Source organism: Triturus cristatus, chromosome 7 (genome assembly GCF_964204655.1).
Source record: "Triturus cristatus chromosome 7, aTriCri1.1, whole genome shotgun sequence".
Classification (NCBI taxonomy): domain Eukaryota; kingdom Metazoa; phylum Chordata; class Amphibia; order Caudata; family Salamandridae; genus Triturus; species Triturus cristatus.
In genome coordinates this window covers 1,668,747,755-1,668,772,448 of record NC_140590.1, presented here as the reverse complement: position 1 = coordinate 1,668,772,448, position 24,694 = coordinate 1,668,747,755, and positions in this window count along the sequence as shown.

The window sequence follows — 24,694 nt, the reverse complement described above, 5'->3', positions numbered from 1 at the left end:
CTTTCCGACATGCGACGGTCAAGCCTCAATGTGAGACTCATAAGATCGGTACAATTGATTGGTTGTGGATCTATCTGGGTGATGACATCCTTCAACTCATCGCACAAGCCCTGATAGAAAAGAGACATTCTCTTTTCCTCAGGCCAGGCTGCTTCTGCTACCAACCGGTTGAAGGACGAAAGGTATGTTATTAAGTCATGTTTCCCTTGTTTTAACTCCAAAAGCTCACGATCCGCGCTGAAGGTGGTGGTTCGCCTATCGAACACACCTTCTAACACAGCACAGAGAGCATCCCAATCTGACAATACCGGGTCATTGTTTCTGACCAATAGAACCGCCCAATTCGCTGCATTGCCTATTAAATAGGATATTGTGAAAGCCACCCTTGAATGGTTGCTAGGTAATGATGAGGGTATGGAAAAATGAAGCATAACCTGCGTTAGGAACACCTGAATTTTTTGCGGGTCACTGGCATACCTCTCTGGGTTAGCTAACGGAATGGGAGTAGGAACAGTAACATGTATCTGAGGGGATGGAGAAGCCACGTCAAAGGGATTCCTGGTCAACTTATCGACCTTATCACGCAAAGCTGTGGTTTCTGCTCGGAAGGCCGCAAGTTCCTGCTGAGCCACAGCTAAAGCCTGGATGACCTCTTTCATGGATACTACTTATTGACCCACCAGAACTAGGAGGAGTAATTATTTTGTGGGTGCGTAATTCTGCAAGGATCTCGGTCCTTGAGACCATGTACTCCTCAGGGTCTGGATGATGCAATAAGGGTTCCACCCGTTGACATCCCCAACTCCAACTTGAAGTTACGGAGTGTTAGGGTGATCAAGTGAAGGAAGGGTAGGATGGGAACAGAGGGGAATAGAACCTATAAAACAAAGAACAAGTAGATGAAAACATACACATGCAACACTACTCTTAATGTGTCTCACTAAGCGCTCAGCTTCCTGTCCACTTTGACGTGTTTCTGTGCAGTTCCTTGCTTCAGGAAAAACCAGCTCAATCAAAGGGGGGGTTTGCTATAAGTATGAAAAAACACAACAAGTTACCACGCTCCTGCACAACCATATAACCTGCATTTCCTTTCATTCCTTCTGTCCCCAATACATACCGGTTCTATGCAAACTGTGGGGAAGATGTGTGGCAGTCTCAATAGCTGCTATTCAATAACTTCTTGAACAGTACAATATGCCAAAATTAAAGTCTCGCTCCCAAAAGTAAGCCAACAAATTGCCAAGCCAAAATCCGGTGACCACAGCTTTCCATATCCCCAATAGGTTGCTGCTCCCTCCACAAAGTATCAACAAAAAACAAAGGAATCAAAACGAGGTTTTTCCACTCCTACCTCGGAGCAGAATCCAACTGGAAATCAGCTGTAGTTCTCACCGCAAGTACTACCTTTGGTTGCGCTGGCTCTAGTAGCTTGCCTCGAGACACACAGCATGCTAGCTCAGTCCTGCTAGCAGCGTCTCCGCAGGAACAATGATTCCCCCTTTGGAACGCCTGTAAAAAAATCCGAGCAACGCGGTCACCTCCGACGTGCTCAGCCGAGCACCACCAGGCGACATGCAGAAACAAACTCCTTCGTAAGGGCAAATAACTCTCGCCTCCCGATGCTGCTCTCCTCTGGAATGTTTTAAACAAAATTATGCACAAAGCACTGCATGCGTCGCGTCCTTTTATGACCCTGACTCCTCCCCCTCCATTCTCCAGACATCTGGGAGATGTAGAAAAAGACTACGTAGGCACTGGACCCCCGCATTTCCTGACATGGAGAGTTCAGAGACAGACGCTCACAGGTAATGCGCTCTCTGTAGCTTCAGCGCCATGTAAAGTTCATAGACAGACGCTCTCGAGTGTTGTGCTCTCTGTAGCTTCAGCACAATGGATAGTTTAGAGACTGACACCCTTGGGTGATGCGCTCTCTGTAGCTCCAACACCATGGACAGTTCAGAGAACACAGACACTCTTAGGTGATGCACTCTCTATAGCTTCAGCACCACAGGCAGTTCAGAGAAAGACACTCTCAGCTGATGGCTTCCTGTAGTTCAGGACCATGGACTGTTCAGAGAAAGATGTTCACGTGCGATGCACCCTCTGGAGCTGCAGCAGCATTGACAGTTGAAAGACAGACGCTCTCGGGTGATGTCCTCTCTCTGTCTCCAACACAATGGGCAGTTTAGAGACAGATGCTCTTGTGTGATGTGCCCTCTGTTGCTTCAGCACAATGGACAGTCCAGGGCCAGACGCACTCAGGTGATGCACTCTCTGTAGCTTCAGCACCATGGAAGGTTCAGAGACAGATGTTCTTGGGTGATACGCTCTCTGTAGCTTCGCCACCATGGACAGATCAGACACAGATGCTCTCGGATGATGCACTCTCTGTAGCTTTAGCGCCATGGACAGTTCAGAGACAGACTCTCTTGGATGATGCACTCTCTGTATTTCAGTACCTTGAACAGTTCACAGACAGACTCTCTCGGGTGATACACCCTCTCTAACTTCAGCACAATGGACATTTCAGAGACAAACGCACTCAGGTGATGCGCTCTCTGTAGCTTCAGCACCACGGAAAGTTCAGAGACAGATGCTCTCGGTGAGGCGCTCTTTGAACCTTCAGCACCATGGACAGTTCAGACACAGATGCTCTCGGCTGATGCTCTCTCACTAGCTTCAGCACCATGGACAGTTCATTGAAGACAGACACTACAGAGTGATGCGCTCCCTGTAGCTTCCCCACCATGGACAGTTCAGAGAAGACAGACACTCTTGGGTGATGCACTCTGTAGCTTCAGCACCATTAACAGTTCAGAGACAGACGCTATCGGTGATGCGCTCTCTGTAGCTTCAGCACCATAGACAATCAGAGAAGAGAGATGCTCTCGGATGATGCATTTTCTGTAGCGACAGCACTATGGGCAGTTCACAGACAGACACTCGTGGGTGATGTGCTCTCTCTAGATTCAGCACCATGAACAATTTAGAGCAATATACTCATGGGTGACGTGCTCTCTGTAGCTTCAACACTATGCACATTTCAGAGACACGCGTTCTACGGTGATGTGTTCTCTATAGCTTCAGCACCATGTACACACTGCAGAGACAGATGGTCACAGGTAATGTGCTCTCTGTAGCTTCAGCATCATGGACAGTACAGAGACAGATGCTCTCAGGTGATGCGCTATCTGTAGATTCAGCACCATGAGCACTTCAGACACAGACACAAACACTCTCGCGTGATATGCTCTCTCAAGCTTTAGCATCATGGACAGTTCACGGACAGACGCTCTTCGGTAATACGCCCTCTGGGTCTTCAGCAACATGGAAAGTTCGGAGACAGACACTGCCAGTGATGCGTTCTCTGTAGCTTCGGCACCATGGACAGTTTACAGACAGGTGCTCTCATGTGATGCACTTTCTGTAGCTTAAGCACCATGGATAGTTTAGAGACTGATGCTTCTGGGTGAAGCGTTCTCTGTAGCTTCAGCACCATGAACAGTTCAGAGAAAGACGCTCTCAGGTGATACGGTCTATGAAGCTTCAGCACCATGAACAGTTTATAGACAGACGCTCTCGGCTGATGCACTCTCTGTAGTTCAGGACCATGGACAGTTCGAAGAAAGATGCTCACGTGTGATGCACCACCTGTAGCTTCAGCACCATGGACAGTTCACAGACAGATGGTCCCTCTCTAGCTTCAGTACAATGGACATTTCAGCATTCATATGGTTTTGGATGAAGCGCTCTCTGTAGCTTCAGCACCATGGACAGTTCAAAGACAGACGCTCTTGGGTGATGCGGTCTCTCTGGATTCAGCACCATAAACAATTCACAGAAAGATGCTTTTGGGTGATGTGCCCTCTGTAGTTTCAGCACTATGCGCACTTCAGAGACACACCCTCTAGGGCAGAGGTCTTCAAACTGTAGGGTGCGCCCCCCTGGGGGGCCGTGGCTGCATTCCTAGGGGGGCGCAAATGGCTCACCAAGTATTTGTAAATGAAGATGGCCTGGAAGCGCAACTTGCAACATTTCCAGACTGTCTTCATTTAAATGCAGTTCTTAAATTGGTTCAAAAAACACACACGGGCCCTCATAATTTAAAAGAAAGTATTTTCATCGGATTAGTTGAATTTATAAGCAGGTAACTGAAAGTGGAAAAACAAGACACTTACAGAATATTTTCTTCCTTTTAGCCATGTGGTGGCAGTGTCAAAAACAAGCTAAAAAGAAGAAAATATTCTTCAAGTGTTTTGTTTTTCACTTTCAGTTAATTGCATATAAAATAATATAGAAACCTTAAATGAAAAATATATGTAAGTTTAGCTAATCAGATAGAACTACATACTTTTACATCCTGAAATGTGATTTGGGTAATGTGGTCACTGCAAATATGAGGAATTTATCGTGCTTTATAGCACTAGAAGGTCCCAGCCTGGAGCAGAAAGCACTGTAAATATGTCATTACTTTTAAATTATATTATACACAGTATAATGTAGGCTGCTGCAAAATGATTTGGTGTTTTAAGATTAAACAAGTGCTTTCAACATATATATTTTAGAAATAGGTAAACATTGCCTATTGCAAACATTTGTCTATTAAAAGTACACTTTCTAGAACTTAGCTTATAACACCGTGACATTAGGTATGGAAAAGAATAACACATTGTCCCCATGAAGCCTCAGGTGCCTCCATCAATTAAAGCCTAAACTGGCTTCCAAGCTGTCTTTACATTTAGGGCATAATTACAAAGGTGGTCGGAAAGCTTCTCGACCGTCATTGTAGGTTTAAAGTCCGACCGCAGTATTATGATGGCGGTGGTTGGAGTTTAAAGTGGCCGGGGAATCCAATGAGGCTCAATGAGCCCGTTGGCCAGCCAGAAAGGCCTCCTAATACCTTACGGCATTTCCACCATCGGGGTTAGGATGTCGGTTTCCGACAGCCAATCAATGTCAGCCTTTCCAACATGGATTGGCTATTGGAATCTGACTTCGGGGGTCCCTAACAGGGCCCCTTGGATCTCCGCATTTTGCCCTGGGGGCACCTGTGGTGCCCACACGGTGCAGGGATGTTTGGAAACATCAAGTTTTCTATGGCAGCTTATGCTGCAGGCGTTTTATGCCCGCCGATCATAGAAAAATTGATGTTTGCAACCCCACTCAGTGCGATCAGATTCAAATTATGCATTTGAAACAGCCGACTTGACATCAGTCCGTTCCCATTTCACAACTGTGTCGGGCGGACTCATCGTAATCAGGGGCTAAGTGATTAACCAATTGCACACATTTGCATTTTTTTAGGTAGCAGGCAGCCAGGTGAGAATGCTGTTTCATCATTAGCTTTGTGTCCCTCCCTGAGATTCACAGCACAGAAAAACTCGTCCCCATCCCAACCTAGCCCTCCCTTCACTTTTATGCGGAGGCACTTCAAGGACCACAGTAATTGGTCAGGGGTGGTTGTTTTTTTAACGAAAAGTATGGGAAATGCTTATGTAAAATTAAAGAAGCATGGGCCATGTGGCTCCCAATAGATCCTGTCTGCTTTGATCTCTGTTTGCATGGAGATCGTCCTAACCACTTGGGCCTCAGAGCAACGGTCCAGGGGAAAGAGAAAAGTACTGAGTTCCTTGGACAGCATCAAAGAGATAGCCTAGAGGAAGTGGCGCTATACAAGGGGGGGCATTTTTTAGATTAATAATGATTGAGACAGCTTCCCCAGAGAGATGCCTTGAGGAAGTTGGGGAGTTTTTAGGGCTTTATAAAAAAAATTGTCGGGTTTTTTAGTGCAGCAGGAGCAGTTGAATTGGGACCCAGGCTCACAACATCCCAATTATAGGGCCTAGTATTTTGGTCCATTTCTGTTTTGGTTTGATATATTTGTACTTTTATAAGTCTCACATACAGCATAGATTATGAGCTACAGAAACATAGCCCTGAAATGATCTCCTAAGCACTGTCCCGGAGCTCACCCCTCACCCCTGCTCCTTCCACTCTCCCTAATCTTGCCATACATTTTTTTTAAATACATTTTTTATTGGCATTCAAGATATATGTAAACAATCAATCAGTACATCTGTGGAGCATTCAATGGCTTTTGCCATACATTTATGGAGGGGGGGCTGACTTCAAAACATTTTGCTTAGGGGGGTCTCAGAGCAAAAAAGTTTGAAGACCTCTGCTCTAGGGTGATCTGTTCTCTGTAGCTTCAGCGCCATGGACATTGCTGAATCAGATTCTCACAGGTAATGTGCTCTCTGGAGCTTCAGCACGATGGACAGTTCCGAGACAGATGCTCTCGGGTGATGCACTCTCTGTAGATTCAGCACCATGGAAAGTTCAGAGACAGATGCTCTCGGGTGATGCGCTCTCTGTAGCTTTAGCACCATGGACAGTTCAGAGACAGACACTCTCGGATGATGCGGTCTCTCTAGATTCAGCACCATGGACAGTTCAGAGACAGATGCTCTTGAGTGATGCACTCTCTGTAGCTTTAGGACAATGGACAGTTCAGGGACAGACGGTTTTAAGGGAAGCGCTCTACGTAGCTTCAGTACCATGGACAGTTCAGAGACAGACACTCTAAGGTGATGCACTCTCTGTAGCTTCAGTACCATGGACAGTTCAGAGACAGACACTCTCGGATGATGCGGTCTCTCTAGATTCAGCACCATGACAAGTAAGAGAAAGATGCTCTTGGGTTAAGTGCGCTCTGTAGCTTCAGCACTATGCGCACTTCAGAGACACACCCTCTAGGGTGAGGTGTTCTCTGTAGCTTCAGCACCGTGAACATTGCTGAGACGGATGCTCAAAGGTAATGGGCTCTCTGGAGCTTCAGCACCATGGACAGTTCAGACACAGACCCTCTCAGGTGATATGCTCTCTGAAGCTTCAGCAGCATGGACAGTTCAGAGACAGACAGATGCTCACGGGTAATGCACTCTCTGTAGCTTCAGTGCCATGGAAAGTTCATAGACAGACGCTCTCGAGTGTTGCGCTCTCCGTAGCTTCAGCACAATGGATAGTTTAGAGACTGACACTCTTGGGTGATGTGCTCTCTGTAGCTTCATCACCATGGACAGTTCAGAGAAGACAGAAACTCTAGGGTGATCCACTCTCTGTAGCTCCAACACCATGGACAGTTCAGAGAAGACAGACACTCTTGGGTGATGCACTCTCTATAGCTTCAGCATCACGGACAGTTCAGAGAAAGATGCTCTCAGCTGATGGCTCCCTGTAGTTCAGGACCATGGACAGTTCAGAGAAAGATATTCACGTGTGATGCGCCCTCTGGAGCTTCAGCACCATGGACAGTTTGCAGACAGACACTCTTGGATAAAGCGCCGTCTCTTACTTCAGCACAATGGACAGGTCAGGGCCAGATGCACTCAGGTGATGCACTCACTGTAGCTTCAGCACCATGAACAGTTCAGAGAAAGACGCTCTCAGGTGATGCACACTCTGTAGCTTCAGCACCATGGACAGTTCAGAGACAGACGCTCTTGATGATGGCTCTGTGTAGTTCAGTACCATGGACAGTTCAGAGAAAGATGCTCGTGTGTGATGCGCCCTCTGTAGCTTCAGCGCCATAGACAGCTCAGAGATAGACGCTCTCAGATTATGTGCCCTCTCTGTCTTCAGCACAATGGATAGTTCAGAGACAGATGCTCTTGTGCGATGTGCCTTCTGTAGCTTCAGCACCATGGACAGTTCACAGACGAACGCTCTTGGATGATGCGCCGTCTCTAGCTTCAGCACAATGGATAGTTCAGGGCCAGATGCACTCGGTTGATGTGCTCTCTGTAGCTTCAGCACCGTGGAAAGTTCAGAGACAGATGCTCTTGGGTGATGTGCTCTCTATAGCTTCAGCACCATGGACAGTTCAGACACAGATGCTCTTGGATAATGCGCTCTCTGTAGCCTCAGCACCATGGACAGTTCAGAGACAGATGCTCTTGGTTGATGCGCTTTCTGTATTTCAGGACCTTGAACAGTTCACAGACAGACGCTCTCGGGTGATACACCCTCTCTAGTATGAGCACCATGGACAGTTCACAGAAGACAGACACTATAAAGTGATGCGCTCTCTGTAGCTTCCCCACCATGGACAATTCAGAGAAGACAGACACTCTCGGATGATGCACTCTCTGTAGCTTCAGCACCATGAACAGTTCAGAAAGAGACGCTCTCGGGTGATGCGCTCTTTGCAGCTTCAGCACCATGGACAGCTCAGAGACAGACACTCTTGGATGATGCATTTTCTGTAGCTTCAGCACTATGGGCAGTTCAGAGACAGACAATCTTGGGTAATATGCTCTCTCTAGATTCAGCACCACGAAGACTTCAGAGAAAGATTCTCTTGGATGCTATGCTCTCTGTACCTTCTGTAAATGTAAATGTAAATGTAAATGTTGTAAGCTTGTAAAGCGCACAGCTGCCCACCAACGGGGGCGTCCCGGCGCTGTTCTGGACTATGCGCAGTTCAGAGACACACGCTCTAGGGTGATGCATTCTCTGTAGCTTCAGCACCATCGACACACTGCAGAGACAGATGCTCACAGGTAATGTGTTCTCTGGAGCTTCAGCACCATGGACAGTACAGAGACAGACGCTCTCAGGTGATGCACTATCTATAGATTCAGCACCATGAACAGTTCAGGCACAGTCACAAACATGCTATGGTGATATGATCTCAGAAGCTTTAGCACCATGGACAGTTCAGAGACAGACGCTCTCGGGAAATGCGCTCTGTGTAGCTTTAGCACCATGGAAAGTTCAGAGAGAGACACTCTCCAGTGATTCACACTCTGCAGCTTCATCACCATGGATAGTTCACCAACAAGTGCTCTTGTGTAATGCACATTCTATAGCTTCTGCACCATGGATAGTTTAGAGACTGACGCTTCTGGGTAATGCGCTATCTGTAGCTTCAGCACCATGCATAGTTCAGAGAAGAAAGACATTCTTGGGTGATGCTCTCTCTGTACCTTCAACACCATGAACAGTTCAAAGAAAGATGCTGTCAGGTGATGCATTGTCTGAAGCTTCAGCATAATGGACAGTTCAGAGACAGACGCTCTCGGGTGATGTGCTCTCTGTAGTTTAGGGCCATGGACAGTTCTAAGAGAGAGGCTTGCATGTGATGCTCACCCTGTAGCTTCAGCACCATGGACACTTCAGAGACAGACTCTCTCGGGTGATGCGCCCTCTCTGTCTTCAGCACAATGGACAGTTCAGAAACAGATGCTCTTGTGTGATGTGCCCTCTGTAGCTTCAGCACTATGGACAGTTCACAGACAGATGCTCTCAGGTGATGCACCCTCTCTAGCTTCACTACAATGGACATTTCAGGGCCAGACACACTTGGGTGATGTGCTCTATGTTGCTTCAGCACCATGGACAGTTCAGACACAGATGCTCTCAGATGATGTGCTTTCTGTACTTTTAGCACCATGGGCAGTTCAGAGACAGACACTCTCGGGCGATGCGCCCTCTGTGGCTTCAGGACAATGGTCAGATCACAGTCAGACACTCTCAGGTGATGCTCCCTCTCTAGCTTGGAGAGTTCATTGGCAGAAGCTCTTGGTTGATGGGCTCTCTGTAGCTTCAGCACCATGGACAGTTCCGAGACAGACGCTTTTGGGTGATGCGCTCTCTGTAGTTCAGGACCATAGATAGTTCAGAGACAAATGCTCTTGGCTGATGTGCCCTCTGTAGCTTCACCACCATTGATAGTTCAGAGACAGATGCTCTCGGGTGATGCGTTCTCTGTAGCTTTAGCACCATGGACAGGTCAGACACAGATGCTCTCAGATGATGTGCTCACTGTACTGTTAGCACCATGGACAGTTCAGAGACAGACACTCTCGGGTGATGCACCCTCTGTGGCTTCAGGACCATGGACAGATCACAAACAGATGCTCTCAGGTGATGTGCCCTCTCAAGCTTCAGCACAATGGACCCTTCAGGGCCAGATGCACTCAGCTGATGCACTCTAGCTTGGAAAGTTCAGAGACAGACGCTCTTGGGTGATGTGCCCTCTATAGCTTCAGCACAATGGACACTTCAGAGTCAGATGCTTTTGTGTGATGCGCCCTCTGTAGCTTCAGCACCACGGACAGCTTAGAGACAGATGCTCTCGGGTGATGCACCCTTTCTAGCTTCAGCACAATGGACACTTCAGAGTCAGATGCTTTTGTGTGATGCGCCCTCTGTAGCTTCAGCACCATGGACAGTTGAGAGAAAAACACACTCAGGTGAAGCACTGTCTGTAGCTTCAGCACCATGGAAAGTTCAGAGACAGATGCTCTCAAGTGATGTGCTCTCTGTAGCTTCAGCACAGTGGACAGTCCATAGAAGACAGACACTATAGGGTGATGAGCTCTCTGTAGCTTCCCTACCATGGATAGTTCAGAGAAGACAGACACTCTTGGGTGATGCGCACTCTGTAGCTTCAGCACCATGGACAGTTCATAGGAGACAGACACTATAGGGGGATGCTCTACCTGTAGCTTCCCTACCATGGATAGTTCAGAGAAGACAGACACTCTTGGGTGATGCGCACTCTGTAGCTTCAGCGCCATGAACAGTTTAGAGACACACGCTCTTGGGTGATGTGCTCTCTCTAGCTTCAGCACCATAGACAATTCAGAGAAGACAGATGCTCTTGAATGATGACCTTTATGTAGTTTCAGCACTATGGGCAGTTCAGAGACCGATAATCTTGGGTGATTTGCTCTCTCTAGATTCAGCACCATGAACAATTCAGAGAAAGATGCTCTTGGGTGACATGCTCTCTGTACCTTCACCACTATGCGCATTTCAGAGACACACGCTCTAGGGTGATGTGTTCTCTGTAGCCTCAGCACCACGGACACACTACAGAGATAGATGCACACAGGCAATGTGCTCTCTAGAACTTGTAATGTAATGTAAAATGAATTTCTATAGCGCTATTATCACTCCAAGGAGTATCATAGCGCTCAGCACCAAACACAGTATAGAGACAGACGCTCTCAGGTGATGCGCTATCTGTAGATTCAGCACCATGAACAGTTCAGAGACAGAGGCTCTCGGGTAATGCGCTCTGTGTAACTTCAGCACCATGGAAAGTTCAGAGACAGACACTCGCCAGTGATTCGCTGTCTGTAGCTTCAGCACCATGGACCGTTTATTGACAAGTACTCTTGTGTATTGCACATTCTGAAGCTTAAGCATCATGGATAGTTTAGATACTGACGCTTCTGGATTATGCGCTCTCTGTAGTTCAGGACCATGAACAGTTCACAGACACACGCTCTCGTGTGATACGCCCATTCTAGCTTCAGCCCAATGGACAGTTCAGAGACAGATGCTTTCATGTGATGCGCCCTCTATAGCTTCAGCACCACGGAAAGTTCAGATACAGATGCTCTCGGGTGATGCACTCTCCGTAGCATCAGCACCATGGACAGTTCAGAGACAGATGCTCTTGTGTGATGCGCCCTCTGTAGCTTCAGTACAATGGACAGTTCAGGGCCAGACACACTCAGCTGATGTGCTCTCAGTAGCTTCAGCACCATGGACAGTTCAGACAAAGTTGCTCTCAGATGATGTGCTCTCTGTAGTTTCAGCACCATGGACAGCTCAGGGTCAGACGCTCTTGGGTGATGCGCTCTCTGTAGTTTAGGACCATTAACAGTTCACAGACAGACGCTTTTGGGTGATGCACTCTCTGTAGCTTCAGCACCATGGACAGTTCAGAGACAGATGCTCTCGGGTGAGGCACCCTCTGTAGCTTCAGCACCACAGAAAGTTCAGAAACAGATGCTCTCGGTGATGCGCCCTCTGTAGATTCAGCACCATGGACAGTTGAGAGACAGATGCTCTTGTGCGATGCACCCTCTGTAGCTTCAGCACAATGAACAGTTCAGGGCCAGACGTACTCGGGTGATGCACTCTCAGTAGCTTCAGCACCATGGACCATTCAGACAAAGATGCTCTCAGATGATGTGCTCTCTGTAGTTTCTCAACAATGGACAGTTCAGGGACAGACGCTCTTGGGTGCTGCGCTCTCTGTAGTTCAGGACCATGAACAGTTCACAGACAGACACTCTTGGGTGATGCCTCCTCTCTAGCTTCAGCCCAATGGACAGTTCAGAAACAGACACTCTCTGGTGATGCGCCCTCTGTGGCGTCAGGAAAATGGACAGATCACAGACAGCCGCTCTCGGGTAATGTGCCCTCTCTAGCTACAGCACAATGGACAATTCAGGGCCAGATGCACTCAGCTGATGCGCTCTCTGTAGCTTCAGCACCATGGAAAGTTCATAGACAGATGCTCTTGAGTGATGAGCTCTCTGTAGCTTCAGCACCATGGACAGTTCAGAAACAGACACTCTTGGGTGATACGCTCTCTGTGTTTCAGGACCATAGATAGTTCAGAGACAGACGCTCTTGGATGTTGCTCTCTCTGTAGCTGCAGCACCGTGGACAGTTCATAGAAGAAAGACACTATAGGGTGATGAGCTCTCTGTAGCTTCAGCACCATGAACAGTCCCGAGAAAGAAGCTCTCAGATGATGCGCTCTCTGTAGCTTCAACACCATGGACAGTTCAGAGACAGACTCTCTCGGTGATGCGCCCTGTCTAGCTTCAGCTCAATGGACACTTCATAGACAGATGCATTCGGGTGATGCGGTAGCTTCAGCACCATGGAAAGTTTATAGAAGAGAGACACTAAAGGGGGATACTCTCTTTGTAGCTTCCCTACCATGGACAGTTCAGAGAAAACAGACACTTTTGGGGGATGCGCTATCTGTAGTTTCACTACCATGAACAGTTTAGAGACAGACACAATCGGGTGATGCGATCTCAGTAGCTTCAGCACCATGGACAGTTCTAACAAAGATGCTCTCAGATGATGTGCTCTCTGTAGTTTCAGCACCATGGACGGTTCAGAGACAGATGCTCTCAAGTGATGTGCTCTCTGTAGCTTCAGCACCGTGGACAGTCCATAGAAGACAGACACTATAGGGTGATGAGCTCTCTGTAGCGTCTCCCCCATCAACAGCTCAGAGAAGGCAGACACTCTTGGGTGATGCACTCTCTGTAGCTACAGCACCATGGACAGTTCATAGGAGACAGACACTATAGGGGGATGCTCTCCCTGTAGCTTCCATACTATGGATAGTTCAGAGAAGACAGACACTCTTGGGTGATGCACTCTATGTAGCTTCAGCACCATGGATAGTTTAGAGACACACGCTCTTGGATGATGTGCTCTCTCTAGCTTCAGCACCATAGACAATTCAGAGAAGACAGATGCTCTTGAATGATGAATTTTATGTAGTTTCAGCACTATGGGCAGTTCAGAGACAGACAATCTTGGGTGATTTGCTCTCTCTAGATTCAGCACCATGAACAATTCAGAGAAAGATGCTCTTGGGTGGCATGCTCTCTGTACCTTCACCACTATGCGCAGTTCAGAGACACACGCTCTAGGGTGATGTGTTCTCTGTAGCTTCAGCACCATGGACACACTGCAGAGATAGATGCTCACAGGCAATGTGCTCTCTGGAACTTCAGCACCCAACACAGTACAGAGACAGACGCTCTCAGGTGATGCGCTATCTGTAGATTCGGCACCATGAACAGTTCAGAGACAGAGGCTCTCGGGTAATGCGCTCTGTGTAACTTCAGCACCATGGAAAGTTCAAAGACAGACACTCGCCAGTGATTCGCTGTCTGTAGCTTCAGCACCATGGACAGTTTATCGACAAGTACTCTTGTGTATTGCACATTCTGTAGCTTAAGCACCATGGATAGTTTAGATACTGACGCTTCTGGGTTATGCGCTCTCTGTTGTTCAGGACCATGAACAGTTCACAGACACACGCTCTCGTGTGATACGCCCATTCTAGCTTCAGCCCAATGGACAGTTCAGAGACAGATGCTTTCATGTGATGCGCCCTCTATAGCTTCAGCACCACGGAAAGTTCAGATACAGATGCTCTCGGGTGATGCACTCTCCATAGCATCAGCACCATGGACAATTCAGAGACAGATGCTCTCGTGTGATGCGCCCTCTGTAGCTTCAGTACAATGGACAGTTCAGGGCCAGACGCACTCGGCTGATGTGCTCTCTGTAGTTTCAGCACCATGGACAGCTCAGGGTCAGACGCTCTTGGGTGATGCGCTCTCTGTAGTTTAGGACCATTAACAGTTCACAGACAGACGCTCTTGGGTGATGCGTCCTCTGTAGCTTCAGCACCACAGAAAGTTCAGAGACAGACGCTCTCGGTGATGCGCTCTCTGTAGCTTCAGCACCATGGACAGTTCAGAGACAGATGCTCTCGGGTGAGGCACCCTCTGTAGCTTCAGCACCACAGAAAGTTCAGAAACAGATGCTCTCGGTGATGCGCCCTCTGTAGCTTCAGCACCATGGACAGTTGAGAGACAGATGCTCTTGTGCAATGCACCTTCTGTATCTTCAGCACAATGAACAGTTCAGGGCCAGACGTACTCAGGTGATGCACTCTCAGTAGCTTCAGCACCATGGACCGTTCAGACAAAGATGCTCTCAGATGATGTGCTCTCTGTAGTTTCAAAACAATGGACAGTTCAGGGACAGACGCTCTTGGGTGATGTCTCCTCTCTGGCTTCAGCCCAATGGACAGTTCAGGGACAGACACTCTCTGATGATGCGCCCTCTGTGGCGTCAGGAAAATGGACAAATCACAGACAGCCGCTCTCGGGTAATGTGCCCTCTGTAGCTTCAGCACCATGGAAAGTTCATAGACAGATGCGCTTGAGTGATGAGCTCTCTGTAGCTTCAGCACCATGGACAGTTCAGAAACAGACACTCTTGAGTGATACGCTCTCTGTAGTTCAGGACCATAGATAGTTCAGAGACAAATGCTCTTGGCTGATGCTCCCCCTGTAATTTATGCACAATTGAGAGTTCAGAGACAGACGCTCTCGGATGATGCTCTCTCTGTAGCTGCAGCACCGTGGACAGTTCATAGAAGAAAGACACTATAGGGTGATGAGCTCTCTGTAGCTTCAGCACCATGAACAGTCTTGAGAAAGAAGCTCTCAGATGATGCGCTCTCTGTAGCTTCAACACCATGGACAGTTCAGAGACAGACGCTCTCGGTGATGCGCCCTGTCTAGCTTCAGCTCAATGGACACTCCATAGACAGACGCATTCAGGTGATGCGGTCTCTGTAGCTTCAGCACCATGGAAAGTTCATAGAAGTGAGACACTAAAGGGGGATACTCTCTTTGTAGCTTCCCTACCATGGACAGTTCAGAGAAGACAGACACTTTTGAGTGATGCGCTCTCTGTAGCTTCACTTCCATGAACAGTTCAGAGACAGACAAAATCGGGTGATGCGATCTCAGTAGCTTCAGCACAATGGACAGTTCGAGCAAAGATGCTCTCAGATGATGTGCTCTCTGTAGTTTCAGCACCATGGACGGTTCAGGGACAGAAACTCTTGGGTGATATGCTCTCTGTAGTTCCGGACCATGAACAATTCACAGACAGACGCTCTTGGTTGATGCGTCCTCTCTAGCATCAGCACAATGGACAGTTCAGAGACAGACACTCTCGGGTGATGTGCCCTCTGTGGCTTCAGGACCATTGACAGATCATAGATAGAGGCTCTCAGGTGATGCGCCCTTTGTAGCTTCAGCACAATGGACACTTCACGGCCAGATGCACTCAGCTGATGTGCTGTCTGTAGCTTCAGCACCATGGAAAGTTCATAGACCAATGCTCTTGGGTGATGCGCTCTCTGTAGTTCAGCACCATAGACAGTTCAGAGACAAATGCTCTTGGCTGATGCGCCCTATGAAGCTTCAGCACCATTGTAAGTTCGGAGACAGACGATCTTGGATGATGTGCCCTCTTTAGATTCAGCACAATGGACACTTCAGAGTCAGATGTTTTCGTGTGATCTGCCCTCTGAAGTTTCAGCACCATGGACAGTTTAGAGACAGATGCTCTTGTGTGGATAGTTCAGAGAAGACAGACTCTATTGGGTGATGTGCTCTCTGTAGCTTCAGCACCATGAACAGGTCAGAGACACACACTCTTGGGTAATGCGCTCTCAGTAGCTTCTGCAGCATAGACAGTACAGGGAAGTCAGACACTCTTGGGTGATGTGCTCTCGATAGCTTCAGCATCATGAACAGTTCAGGGAGAGATGCTGTCAGGTGATGCGCTCTCTGTAGCTTTAGCAACAAGACAGTTCAGAGACAGATGCTCTTGAGTGATGTACCCTATCTAGCTCCAACCCAATGGACAGTTCAGAGACAGATGCTCATGGGTGATGCGCTCTCTGTAGCTTCAGCACCATGGACAGTTCAGAGACAGATACTCTTCGGTGATGCGCTCTCTGTAGCTTCAGCACCATGGACAGTTCAGAGACAGATGCTCTTGTGTGATGTGCCCTCTTTAGCTTCAGCACAATGGACAGTTCAGGGCCAGACACACTCGGGTGAGATACTCTATGAAGCTTCAACACCATGGAAAGTTGAGAGGCAGAGGCTCTTGTAAGATGCACTCACTGTAGCTTCAGGACCCTGGACAGGACTTAGAAGAGAGACACTGTAGGGGGATACTCTCTCTGTAGCTTCCCTACCATGGACAGTTCAGTGAAGACAGACTCTCCTGGGTGATGCCCTTACTGTAGCTTCAGCATCATGAACAGTTCAGAGACGGACGCTCTTGGGTGATGCGCTCTCACTAGCTTCTGCACCATGGACAGTACAGGGAAGACAGACACTCTTCGGTAACGTGCTCTTGGTAGCTTCAGCATCATAAACAGTTCAGGGACAGATGCTCTCACGTGATGCGCTCTTTGTATCTTCAGCACAATGGACAGTTCAGAGACAGAAGCAATTTGGTGATGCGCTCTCTGTAGCTTCAGGACCATGGACAGTTCAGAGAAAGACTCTCTCTTGTGATTCTCCTTCTTTAGCTTAAGCACCATGGACAGTTCAGACACAGACGCTCTCTGGTGATGCGCTTTCTATAGCTTCAGCACAATGGACAGTTCAGAGAGAGATGCTTTCCGGTGATGCCCCCTCTCTAGCTTCAGCACAATGGACACTTCAGGGATAGACGCACTCGGGTGATGCGCTCGCTGTAGCTTCAGCACCATGGAAAGTTTAGAGACAGATTCTCTTCAGTGATGCACTCTCTGTAGCTTCAGCACCATGGATAGTTCATAGGAGACAGACACTATAGGGGGATGCTCTGTCTGTAGCATCCCTACCATGGATAGTTCAGAGAAGACAGACACTCTTGGGTGATGGGCATCCTGTAGCTTCAGCACCATGAACAGTTCAGAGACAGACGCTCTTGGGTGATGTGCTCTCACTAGCTTGTGCACCATGGACAGTACTGGGAAGACAGAAGCTTTTGGGTGATGCGATCTCGGTAGCTTCAGAACCACGAACAGTTCAGAGACAGACGCTCTCAGGTGATGCGCTCTCTGTAGCTTCAGGACCATGGAGATATCAGTGACAGATGCTCTTGAGTGATCCGCTCTCTGTAGTTTCAGCACCCTGGACAGTTCAGACACAGAGGCTCGTGGGTGATGCACTCTCTCTAGCTTAAACACCATGGACAGTTCAGAGACTGACGCTCTTGGGTGATGCCCTCTCTGTTGTTCAAGACCATGAACAGTTCACAGAGAGACGCTTTTGGGTGATATGTCCGCTCTAGCTTCAGCCCAATGGACAATTCAGAGACAGACGCACTCAGGTGATGCGCTTCTGAAGCCTCAGCACCATTGGCAGCTCTGAAAAGACAAATGACCTCGGGGGTGATTCGGTCTTTGTAGCATCAGCACCATGGACAGATCAGAGACAGACACTCTCTGGTGATGCACCCTCTGTGGCTTCAGGACCATGGAGAGGTCACAGACAGACGCTCTTGGGTGATGCGCCCTCTCTAGCTTCAGCACAATGTACACTTCAGGTCCAGATGCACTCAGCTGATGCGCTCTCTGTAGCTTCAACACCATGGAAAGTTAATAGACTGTTGCTCTTGGGGGATGCGCTCTCTGTAGCTTCAGCACCATATACAGTTCAGACACAGATGCTCTCGGGTGATGCACTTACTGTAGCTCCAGCACCATGGACAGTTCAGAGACAGACGCTCTTGGGTGATGCGCTCTCTGTAGTTCAGGACTATGAACAGTTCACAAAGAGATGCTCTTGGGTGATATGTCCTCTCTAGCTTCAGCCCAATAGACAATTCAGAGACAGACGCACTCAGGTGATGTGGTCTCTGAAGCCTCAGCACCATTGGCAGTTCAGAGAGGACAAATGACCTCGGGTGATTCGGTCTTCGCAGCTTCAGCACCATGGACAGTTAAGAGACATACACTCTCCAGTGATGCACCCTCTGTTGCTTCAGGACCATGGAGAGATCACAGACAGATGCTCTTGGGTAATGCGCCCTCTCTAGCTTCAGCACAATGGACACTTCAGGTCCAGATACACTCAGGTGAAGTGCTCTCTGTAGCTTCAACACCATGGAAAGTTCATAGACTGTTGCTCTTGGGTGATGTGCTCTCTGTAGCTTCAGCACCATATACAGTTCAGACACAGATGCTCTCTGAGGATGCGCTTAGCTCCACCACCATGGACAGTTCAGAGACAGACGCTCTTGGGTGATGCGCTCTCTGTAGTTCAGGACCATAGACAGTTCAGAGACAAATGTTTTTGGCTGATGCGCCCTCTGAAGCTTCAGCACCATTGTTTAAGTTCAGAAACAGCCGCTCTTGGGTGATGCACCCTCTATAGCTTCAGCACAATGGACAGTTCAGAGAGAGATGCTTTCCGGTGATGCCCCCTCTCTAGCTTCAGCACAATGGACACTTCAGGGATAGACGCACTCGGGTGATGCGCTCGCTGTAGCTTCAGCACCATGGAAAGTTTAGAGACAGATTCTCTTCAGTGATGCACTCTCTGTAGCTTCAGCACCATGGATAGTTCATAGGAGACAGACACTATAGGGGGATGCTCTGTCTGTAGCATCCCTACCATGGATAGTTCAGAGAAGACAGACACTCTTGGGTGATGGGCATCCTGTAGCTTCAGCACCATGAACAGTTCAGAGACAGACGCTCTTGGGTGATGTGCTCTCACTAGCTTGTGCACCATGGACAGTACTGGGAAGACAGAAGCTTTTGGGTGATGCGATCTCGGTAGCTTCAGAACCACGAACAGTTCAGAGACAGACGCTCTCAGGTGATGCGCTCTCTGTAGCTTCAGGACCATGGAGATATCAGTGACAGATGCTCTTGAGTGATCCGCTCTCTGTAGTTTCAGCACCCTGGACAGTTCAGACACAGAGGCTCGTGGGTGATGCACTCTCTCTAGCTTAAACACCATGGACAGTTCAGAGACTGACGCTCTTGGGTGATGCCCTCTCTGTTGTTCAAGACCATGAACAGTTCACAGAGAGACGCTTTTGGGTGATATGTCCGCTCTAGCTTCAGCCCAATGGACAATTCAGAGACAGACGCACTCAGGTGATGCGCTTCTGAAGCCTCAGCACCATTGGCAGCTCTGAAAAGACAAATGACCTCGGGGGTGATTCGGTCTTTGTAGCATCAGCACCATGGACAGATCAGAGACAGACACTCTCTGGTGATGCACCCTCTGTGGCTTCAGGACCATGGAGAGGTCACAGACAGACGCTCTTGGGTGATGCGCCCTCTCTAGCTTCAGCACAATGTACACTTCAGGTCCAGATGCACTCAGCTGATGCGCTCTCTGTAGCTTCAACACCATGGAAAGTTAATAGACTGTTGCTCTTGGGGGATGCGCTCTCTGTAGCTTCAGCACCATATACAGTTCAGACACAGATGCTCTCGGGTGATGCACTTACTGTAGCTCCAGCACCATGGACAGTTCAGAGACAGACGCTCTTGGGTGATGCGCTCTCTGTAGTTCAGGACTATGAACAGTTCACAAAGAGATGCTCTTGGGTGATATGTCCTCTCTAGCTTCAGCCCAATAGACAATTCAGAGACAGACACTCTCTGGTGATGCACCCTCTGTGGCTTCAGGACCATGGAGAGGTCACAGACAGACGCTCTTGGGTGATGCGCCCTCTCTAGCTTCAGCACAATGTACACTTCAGGTCCAGATGCACTCAGCTGATGCGCTCTCTGTAGCTTCAACACCATGGAAAGTTAATAGACTGTTGCTCTTGGGGGATGCGCTCTCTGTAGCTTCAGCACCATATACAGTTCAGACACAGATGCTCTCGGGTGATGCACTTACTGTAGCTCCAGCACCATGGACAGTTCAGAGACAGACGCTCTTGGGTGATGCGCTCTCTGTAGTTCAGGACTATGAACAGTTCACAAAGAGATGCTCTTGGGTGATATGTCCTCTCTAGCTTCAGCCCAATAGACAATTCAGAGACAGACGCACTCAGGTGATGTGGTCTCTGAAGCCTCAGCACCATTGGCAGTTCAGAGAGGACAAATGACCTCGGGTGATTCGGTCTTCGCAGCTTCAGCACCATGGACAGTTAAGAGACATACACTCTCCAGTGATGCACCCTCTGTTGCTTCAGGACCATGGAGAGATCACAGACAGATGCTCTTGGGTAATGCGCCCTCTCTAGCTTCAGCACAATGGACACTTCAGGTCCAGATACACTCAGGTGAAGTGCTCTCTGTAGCTTCAACACCATGGAAAGTTCATAGACTGTTGCTCTTGGGTGATGTGCTCTCTGTAGCTTCAGCACCATATACAGTTCAGACACAGATGCTCTCTGAGGATGCGCTTAGCTCCACCACCATGGACAGTTCAGAGACAGACGCTCTTGGGTGATGCGCTCTCTGTAGTTCAGGACCATAGACAGTTCAGAGACAAATGTTTTTGGCTGATGCGCCCTCTGAAGCTTCAGCACCATTGTTTAAGTTCAGAAACAGCCGCTCTTGGGTGATGCACCCTCTTTAGCTTCAGCACAATGGACAGTTCAGGGCCAGACACACTCAGGTGACACACTCTATGAAGTTTCAGCACCATGGAAAGTTGAGAGGCAGAGGCTCTTGTAAGATGCACTCACTGTAACTTCAGGACCATGGACAGGACATAGAAGAGAGACACTGTAGGGGGATACTCTCTCTGTAGCTTCCCTACCATGGACAGTTCAGTGAAGACAGACTCTCCTGGGTGATGCGCTTACTGTAGCTTCAGCATCATGAACAGTTAAGAGACGGACGCTCTTGGGTGATGCGCTCTCACTAGCTTCTGCACCATAGACAGTACAGGGAAGACAGACACTCTTCGGTAACGCGCTCTTGGTAGCTTCAGCATCATAAACAGTTCAGGGACAGATGCTCTCACGTGGTGCGCTCTTTGTATCTTCAGCACAATGGACAGTTCAGAGACAGACGCAATTTGGTGATGCACTCTCTGTAGCTTCAGGACCATGGACAGTTCAGAGAAAGACTCTCTCTTGTGATTCTCCTTCTTTAGCTTAAGCACCATAGACAGTTCAGACACAGGCGCTCTCTGGTGATGCGCTTTCTATAGTTTCAGCACAATGGACAGTTCAGAGAGAGATGCTTTCCGGTGATGCCCCTTCTCTAGCTTCAGCACAATGGACACTTCAGGGATAGACGCACTCGGGCGATGCGCTCGCTGTAGCTTCAGCACCATGGAAAGTTTAGAGACAGATTCTCTTTGGTGATGCACTCTCTGTAGCTTCAGCACCATGGATAGTTCATAGGAGACAGACACTATAGGGGGATGCTCTGTCTGTAGCATCCCTACCATGGATAGTTCAGAGAAGACAGACACTCTTGGGTGATGCGCTTCCTGTAGCTTCAGCACCCTGGACAGTTCAGACACAGAGGCTCATGGGTGATGCACTCTCTCTAGCTTAAACACCATGGACAGTTCAGAGACAGACGCTCTCGGTGATGCGCCCTCTCTAGCTTCAGCACAACGGACACTTTAGAGACAGACACACTCGAGTGATGCGGTCTCTGTAGCTTCAGCACCATGGAAAGTTCAAAGACAGATGCTCTCGGGTGATGTGCTTTCTGTAGCTTCAGCACCATGTACACTTCAGGTCCAGATGCACTCAGCTAATGCGCTCTCTGTAGCTTCAACACCATGGAAAGTTAATGGACTGTTGCTCTCGGGGTATGCGCCCTCTCTAGCTTCAGCACAATGGACACTTCAGAGACAGACGCACTCGGTTGATGCACTCTCTGTAACTTCAACACCATGGAAAATTCTGAGACAGATACTCTTCGGTGATGCGCTCTCTGTAGCTTCAGCACCATGGACAGTTCAGAGACAGATGCTCTTGTGTGATGTGCCCTCTTTAGCTTCAGCACATAGACAGTTCAGGGCCAGACACACTCGGGTGAGATACTCTATGAAGCTTCAACACCATGGAAAGTTGAGAGGCAGAGGCTCTTGTAAGATGCACTCACTGTAGCTTCAGGACCATGGACAGGACATAGAAGAGAGACACTGTAGGGGGATACTCTCTCTGTAGCTTCCCTACCATGGACAGTTCAGTGAAGACAGACTCTCCTGGGTGATGCCCTTACTGTAGCTTCAGCATCATGAACAGTTCAGAGACGGACGCTCTTGGGTGATGCGCTCTCACTAGCTTCTGCACCATGGACAGTACAGGGAAGACAGACACTCTTCGGTAACGCGCTCTTGGTAGCTTCAGCATCATAAACAGTTCAGGGACAGATGCTCTCACGTGATGCGCTCTTTGTATCTTCAGCACATTGGACAGTTCAGAGACAGAAGCAATTTGGTGATGCGCTCGCTGTAGCTTCAGGACCATGGACAGTTCAGAGAAAGACTCTCTCTTGTGATTCTCCTTCTTTAGCTTAAGCACCATGGACAGTTCAGACACAGACGCTCTCTGGTGATGCGCTTTCTATAGCTTCAGCACAATGGACAGTTCAGAGAGAGATGCTTTCCGGTGATGCCCCCTCTCTAGCTTTAGCACAATGGACACTTCAGGGATAGATGCACTCGGGTGATGCGCTCGCTGTAGCTTCAGCACCATGGAAAGTTTAGAGACAGATTCTCTTCGGTGATGCACTCTCTGTAGCTTCAGCACCATGGATAGTTCATAGGAGACAGACACTATAGGGGGATGCTCTGTCTGTAGCATCCCTACCATGGATAGTTCAGAGAAGACAGACACTCTTGGGTGATGGGCTTCCTGTAGCTTCAGCACCATGAACAGTTCAGAGACAGACGCTCTTGGGTGATGTGCTCTCACTAGCTTGTGCACCATGGACAGTACTGGGAAGACAGAAGCTTTTGGGTGATGCGATCTCAGTAGCTTCAGAACCACGAACAGTTCAGAGACAGACGCTCTCAGGTGATGCGCTCTCTGTAGCTTCAGGACCATGGAGATATGAGTGACAGATGCTCTTGAGTGATGCGCTCTCTGTAGTTTCAGCACCCTGGACAGTTCAGACACAGAGGCTCGTGGGTGATGCACTCTCTCTAGCTTAAACACCATGGACAGTTCAGAGACTGACGCTCTTGGGTGATGCGCTCTCTGTTGTTCAAGACCATGGACAGTTCACAGAGAGACGCTTTTGGGTGATATGTCCTCTCTAGCTTCAGCCCAATGGACAATTCAGAGACAGACGCACTCAGGTGATGCGCTCTCTGAAGCCTCAGCACCATTGGCAGCTCTGAAAAGACAAATGACCTCGGGGGTGATTCGGTCTTTGTAGCATCAGCACCATGGACAGTTCAGAGACAGACACTCTCTGGTGATGCACCCTCTGTGGCTTCAGGACCATGGAGAGGTCACAGACAGACGCTCTTGGGTGATGCGCCCTCTCTAGCTTCAGCACAATGTACACTTCAGGTCCAGATGCACTCAGCTGATGCGCTCTCTGTAGCTTCAACACCATGGAAAGTTAATAGACTGTTGCTCTTGGGGGATGCGCTCTCTGTAGCTTCAGCACCATATACAGTTCAGACACAGATGCTCTTGGGCGATGCACTTACCGTAGCTCCAGCACCATGGACAATTCAGAGACAGACGCTCTTGGGTGATGCGCTCTCTGTAGTTCAGGACTAAGAACAGTTCACAAAGAGACGCTCTAGGGTGATATGTCCTCTGTAGCTTCAACCCAATGGACAATTCAGAGACAGACGCACTCAGGCGATGTGGTCTTTGAAGCCTCAGCACCATTGGCAGTTCAGAGAGGACAAATGACCTCGGGTGATTCGGTCTTCGCAGCTTCAGCACCATGGACAGTTAAGAGACAGACACTCTCCAGTGATGCACCCTCAGTGGCTTCAGGACCATGGAGAGATCACAGACAGATGCTCTTGGGTAATGCGCCCTCTCTAGCTTCAGCACAATGGACACTTCAGGTCCAGATGCACTCAGCTGAAGCGCTCTCTGTAGCTTCAACACCATCGAAAGTTCATAGACTGTTGCTCTTGGGTGATGTGCTCTCTGTAGCTTCAGCACCATATACAGTTCAGACACAGATGCTCTCTGATGATGCGCTTAGCTCCAGCACCATGGACAGTTCCGAGACAGACGCTCTTGGGTGATGCGCTCTCTGTAGTTCAGGACCATAGACAGTTCAGAGACAAATGTTTTGGGCTGATGCGCCCTCTGAAGTTTCAGCACCATTGCTAAGTTCAGAGACAGCCGCTCT